We start from the raw sequence: 6825 nt of genomic DNA on the forward strand, positions 1-6825 counted from the left end.
AAGGGACTCCAATCACTCACCCCTTCTGGCAGTTTCCAGCCACACCAGTAATTGACCACTATTATGGGTTATTAAAAATAAATGATAATGAAATCTGAAACTGCTAAGCTAAAACATGACTACCCACAAACTCACCTTTCTTTAAAAACACAATTACAAAACCAAATGAGGGGAACATGCTTATTTCCACATGTACAATTAGATCTTGATATTTCTATCTTAGATTTTTTAAACCTGGTTGCAGAAAGTAAATACCCTCCATCAGAACTTCATTGGCAAAAGGACAAATCTGATGAGCATGCCTAGGGTTTAAGTCCTATAGAAGGACATCCAAACAGGAAAGTGGGATGGCCTGGTGCAGTTGATAACATGGGGTTGAGGATATGTTTATGATAACATGAGGTTGAGGATATGTTTATGTTTATGTGTTAACAGTTAACACCATTATGGGTACCCTTCTGAAGAGTGTGACCATGGAGAGGGGAATATCTGAGCCCTGTGATGGAGCCCCATTCCTGTCCAGTCCTCCCAGCATGGGCATTCATGAGGATGACCCTAGAGGAAAACCCAGCACCACATATACTGAGATCCACACAGGCTACCAACCCCAGGATATGAGGACAACTAAAGAAGACAATGCAGGAGGCTTACACACTGGTGATGCAACAGGGCCTCCCGCAAACTACTGAAACTATGTTTGTTGCTATGATGGCCACCTTGGCCTGTTCACTGTTTCAACTGCTACAGTGACAAAAAGAAAAAATGGGAAATTTGGGGGACCACAAATTATACATTGACATAGAATCTATCCAAGGACCTCCTTGACCTGCCTTGTAGGCTGATTTTGGAATGCAGAAATACCACTTCCTCTCATTCAGTGAGGCTCACAGAGCAAGAGGAAGTCTGCAGAAGACAATACAGGGAAACTAGTACCCAGGTGTGTGGATAAATCTTAATTTGTTTCCTTTATGATGTTATACTTTCCCATTCAACCACTACGTCTATGCTGTTCAAGAAAACCACTATACCCCTCTCCCTACATGGGCTAAATAAAATGGTGGCTAGCTGGTGATTTTTGGTCTTTGTTCCCAGAGAACACTGATCATCCTAGAGCCTTATTTTTTCCCAATTCTTGTCTTTTCAATTCCCTAAGTGCACTGTAACTCTGGCCAGGAGATCATGGACACCCTGCAGTGGCCCCTGATAAATGGCACTGTGGAAAGTGTCTCTGATAGGAGAGGATGCGGTTGGCACCATCAGTGACTGGCACTGAGTGATAGACAGGAACTGGAATCTCACAGCCCTTGCTGAGCCATACTGTGGACCTCACATTTGCTCAGACTTGGGTCTAGCCCTCCAGCCACAGCTGGTGCTTGGCCCTGTGTTTACCTTCACCCCTGCTCATCAAGCAGACATGTGCCCAGAGATGGCCACAGCTTGAAAGTCTCTGGAGGGATCAAGGTAGCAAGGCAGAATGGGCACTGGACAGCAAGGCAAGAGTCATCTTGGCCAGGACAAAAGAGGACTTTCCCAAGTATTAGGGTAGAAGGGCTGGTCATGGGGCTTCCTCGCAAGATTTAACAAGGGATGAGTGTGATGGCTGATCGATTGTGTCAACTTGAGTAAAGAATTTCAACTAAGTTGGCTCATAAATTCCACAACCTGTGGTATGGAAGACACACCCTAGGGCAGCTTGTCACCTGAATGGTGTAAGCATGAAGAAGGCTAGATCTGCTTCTGTTTCTTTGAAGGAGCTCTAGTCTTCACCTTCATTTTGGGCATCATCTCCTGACTTTCAGTGCAGACTCTTCTGCCTTCCATTGCAGACCCATCAGCCTCACAACACAGACTCACATGAGACACTGCAGTGAGCTTCAGACTTTGACTGATCCTTCAGTCTCTAGTGTGCAGACACTCCCTCTGCACTCTTCCACGTGTGGTCATTGTAAGCCAGTCTCGTCAATTCTTATATATTCGTATATCTTGTGCTGTATCTCTTTCTCTAGTAAACACTAACTGATACAATGACTCAGGCTAGGATCCAGTAGTTGCCAGGTGAGTAAAAAATAGGATCTCCCAGGAATCAGCCTCACTAGCTTCCCAGCCTCTCCCCATTGATTTTCTCATTTAATTCTAACACATTTCAATGTTGGAGATGCCAGCAGGTGGGAAAACTGAGTTAGGAGAAAGTACATAAGATGGTTTGTATCACTGATTGCTCTTGCCCAGTGGTATTGCACAGCAAAACGCTGCCTTGTAAACAGGTCACAGCAGCAATGCCAGGTGGCTGGGGGCAGCGGGCTGACTCAACAGGAAGGAGGGGTCAACTACCAGGCAAGTCTCTGCTGCATAGCAAAGATGGCTAAGCTCCACTTGGTCCCTTTCAGGCACCTTCATCTCCTTAGGGGCTGAAGGAAACAGCTCAAACAAATCCCAACAGGTATGCATCTCTGAAACTTCCTCAGTTTCCCCATCTGTAAATCAGGCCAGGTTCCCTACTATTCTACATTGCTGTGGTTTCCAGGGACCCATTCTCCAGTGTTTGCCCTGCAACTCTGAATGTCAGACATGATCTCACTTGTCCAGACCAAAGAAAACAGAAATCAGACTCCAGAAGCAGCAAAAGTGAGGCTTTTAATCCAAACTCTTACAAGAGTACTGCCCATACAGAGACAGACACATTCCAGTTATGAAAGCTATGTGTTTCTATAACTAACTCAACAGAGTCCCTCCCCTATCTCCCATGTCCTGGGACCGGGGTTCACAGTCTACCATGAGCAATCTATTTCATCCCACACCTGTTGTCCCCACTTCCCTTTTATCCACTCCCTCCTCCTCTACTTTTCTCTGTAGTTATTTTTAATCTGTTGGCTTCCCAGCATTGGAGAAGACTCTACTCTCTGGAGTGAGTCTTTGCACAACCTGGGTGTTCTTGTCTGCTAGCTAACCAAACTAAGTCCAAAAATAAAGGCAGATTAAGGGAGTTAATGAAATATGGACCAATTAAAAATATTTTTTACCTCTTACAATCTCTCTCCCTCATTATTATAGGATCATTGGTCCCATTATCAGGGGGTTTTCTTTTTTAGTTTTCAAATCTTTCTAATGTCAATTGACTTTCTTCATCCTAAGACAATAAACTGACTCTTTCCTCTAACTGCAAGAGACTATGTTGTTGATAGGCCGAGGACATAACCTTTGTTTGCTGATTGCAATAGATATAGTTTATCTGATCTGTGTTTTTATTAATAGTGGAGCACCAGAAAAGTACTGACTCAAATTCAGTAGCTATCTGCTTTCTTGCCTTTAAATTCACTGGAGACTCCTCTGGGCACCCCAGTTGAATCAATCTTTATGTGGGGGTTGAAGGATCCTGGTAAGAGTCTTCGAGTTCTAGAAGCTTCTTTCTCAAAACTGACAGAACGCCAGGATGAAGGGAATGGCCAGCTGGCACACATCCCGGTACAACTAGTTGTAATAAACAGTAAATATTCCTATTCCCACACGGACACCAGACATCAGCTTAGGAAACGGTAGGGTGAGTAACTATTGGCCCATCAGTGACGTTTAGGATGTGGATACAGGCAGATAAATTTTCCACAGGTTCAGAAAATCATTCTCTCCACCTAGAGAGGCAAGAAGAGTAACTCAATTCCCTGCAGAGAAAGGAGGAAACTCCTTCAGATCCATCTCCTACTGCATGGGGAACAGCCGCAACACTCTTAGATGTCTCATTTTCTCAAGCATCCTTGTCCTGATATAATGCCACCATGCAACATATTCCATCAGGATCAGTGTCCCACCCTAAAGAGAAAGGAACCACTGTCTTTGTGGTCTTGCCATGATGTGTACCCGTCACCTTTGTTAAGAGCCTGCACTGAAATCTTTCCTCATTGAACCCAGACATTCATCTTTTTATATCCTGTCTCAATCTCTGAAGTCTGCCTCAAGTCCTTTATTTCAAATGCCTTTTAGGACCATTATTCTGAGAGTTGGGGAGTTCATTGGGATAGTCTTCGGTTGAGACAAGTTAGATTGAACCATAAGGACAAGCTTGCTTAAGGCCGCTTGTGATGGTACATACCTGTAATCCCAGCACTCTGCAGGTGAAAGGCTTGTTAGAGCAGTTAATGAAATATGAACCAAGTAAAATATTTTTACCTCTGACAGACAGGCCTCTCAAGAAAACTCAGGACACTCCCAGGGCAAGTTCAGGGCAGCTCTTTGATCTTGTCCAAGACCCCTTCCTGGGAAAGCACTACCATTAAAGCAAAGGTGGTTTCAGATGCCACTAGATCACCTGCTACTCTGAAACCCTGGTCTTCATGTCCCTCTTATCCTCTGTCCCCTTCCCCTCCAATGACTTTGCACAGTGTTAATAGGGTAGAAGGAAAAGAGCAGATATCTTCCTATGTGTTTCTGAAGGAGTTGCTGCACTTGGCTCACCCTTCCTGGATTTAACAACGATGGATCAATCCACCTGAGGCTGGAGCATCCAGCTGATCCATAAATAGTTCCCCCTGAGCTGACCTACTCAGCAGTCCTTCCTCCTCCAAAACCTGTAGCCCAGCAGCTATCCTAAAGCCATGGGATGGGATCTCCTGTGGCTGAGACTCATCCTTCTGGAGACCCTGCACACCCTGCTGGGTGCCCTGTACACCCGAGCCAGGACCTCAGGCTGACAATGATCATAAGCCCAAATCTGAGCAAGGTCCCCCTGCTGCCTGGCTTCTAGGTCATGACAGATGGGGACAACCTCAGTCCTTCCACACAGTCAAGAAAACTTGAGTGTTTGGAAAGCACACCAGCCACTTTCCCAGGGCTACCCCATTCCTGTCAACCCAGGACTAACTCCTCACTAAGGGTCCCTCCTGGCCCTGGAGGGCCCAGCTCCTGCCATATTCTCAAGGCAGCCTCTTGCCCGCACCCTGCTGCCCAGAGGGCTGCCTGGAAGTCCCAGTAGGGACAGTAAGGGAGGAGAGACTCTGGGGCCATCCCTGAACGCTGCCTGTCACCAGCCCCTTGCAAGTTTCAGGGAAAGTGATATGCTAGGGGAGGCAGAAAACACAATGTGGAATGGAAATCAAAGGACAATAAACATGTCCAGCTCTACCTACGAGCTTAAAGATGACCACAGCTGCGTTGTCATCACCACCGTGTTCAGGTGAAGTCTCTACTTCTTAGGGGTCTGAGAAGAACAGATATCACAGTGGAGGAGTGACAAAATATGAGGGATGCTGCCATTTATCTCACCACACTGCACTCAATGAATCTTCCCTCCCTCATCCCTCTTGCCTCCTTCCTTTCCTCCCTCTCTTTCCTCCCTCTCTTCCTCCAACATTCATGGGTGGCTTTAGTGCAACCACAGTCAGCAGAAAAGAAGACATAGTGTGTCAGTGTGGAGGAGGACACTGAATGCAGCCTGGGATGCCAACCATTGCCACCAAGTAGGCCTGGTAGGGGTGGCACCTAAGCACTGTTGACCTGCCTGTGCTCCTAGCGGGCTCATTTGTTGATGGTGATGCAGGAGGACTGAAATTTGGGAAAGGTCACAATGCTGCAGGGGGGCTGGTAGCGGCGGTGGGAGCCCAGTGTGCACGTGTAGAGAGGCAGTAGTACCCGTGTGCCCGCAGGACACCTCCCCACCCTCTCCACAAATTTTGGGCCCTGCTCGACTTTTGCAGCCTCCTTCACCCCCTCAACTCTCTGCCCTACGTCAGGAGGGCAGCTTGGGTTGAGGGACCCCAGCCGAGGGCGCAGAGAGCTCAGAGCAGTGAGGATGATGGCATTGCCAGTGCTGGTTAGGACGGCCTCAGCACTGAAAGGCCGGATCAAACTCAGAGATGTAACACCACACAATATCAAACAGCTGAAGAAGTTAAACCAGGTCATCTTCCAAGTCAGCTATCATGACAAGTTCTACATGGATGTGCTGGAGGTTGGCAAGCTAGCAAAGCTTGGCTACTTCAGTGATATTGCTGTAGGTGTAGTATGCTGCAGGGTGGATCAGTCACAGAATCAGAAGAGACTTTACAGCCTGACACTTGGATGTCTTGCACCCTACCGAAGGCTGGGAATAGGAACTAAAATGTTAAATCATATCTTAAACATCTGTGAGAAAGATGGTGCTTTTGACATCTATCTGCACATCAAGATCAGCAATGAGTCAACAACTGACTTCCACAGGAAGTTTGGTTTTGAAATTTTTGAGACAAGGAAGAGCTACTATAAGAGGGTAGAACCTGCTGATGCTGGTGTGCTTTAAGAAAACCTCAAAACCCCTTCTGGTCAGAATGTAGAGGCACAAAAGACAGACCACTGAACAAATTACAAATGAACTTTCTTGTGCTTGCTCATCTCCAAATAAAAAGGCAGGCCCATTAATCCCCTCCCCTCTTTGTTAAGCTTTTGCAGGGAATAACTTTAAAAATACTTCAATGGTTAAGTTTACTTGGCACAGTTAAAAATTAAACTTTTCAATTTTAACATTGCTGTTACATCTGAAATAAACTTATGTGATGATCTGGTAAAAAGAAAGAAATTTGGAAGCCACCTTAGGCAACCTAAAGAGACCCTGTCACAAAATAAAAATGAAAAAAATCCTGGGAATGTAACACAGTGCAACACCTGGGTTCAGAAATCACTATCACAGCCACAAATGCCACCCAGAAAAAGGTAATAGGGAGGTCACAGCGGGGGCTGGTGGACTCAGTCACACAGCCGCACCTTAGGAGGCAGCAAAGCAGCCAGGCATCAGCATGGCCACCTGAGCAGGGGCTGATGAGCAGCCAGAGGGGAGTGCTCCCAGCCCAGTCTAAGCCTAAG

At 46.4% G+C, this 6825-nt stretch overlaps 1 pseudogene; it reads left to right on the top strand.

Moving 5' to 3' along the window:
* The first annotated feature begins 5782 nt into the window (after window positions 1-5782).
* Window positions 5783-6322, top strand: LOC102019601 (annotated as a pseudogene).
* The last annotated feature ends 503 nt before the right edge of the window (window positions 6323-6825 follow it).

The sequence above is a fragment of the Chinchilla lanigera genome, unplaced genomic scaffold, assembly GCF_000276665.1.
Source record: "Chinchilla lanigera isolate Chin_1 unplaced genomic scaffold, ChiLan1.0 scaffold00018, whole genome shotgun sequence".
Classification (NCBI taxonomy): Eukaryota; Metazoa; Chordata; class Mammalia; order Rodentia; family Chinchillidae; genus Chinchilla; species Chinchilla lanigera.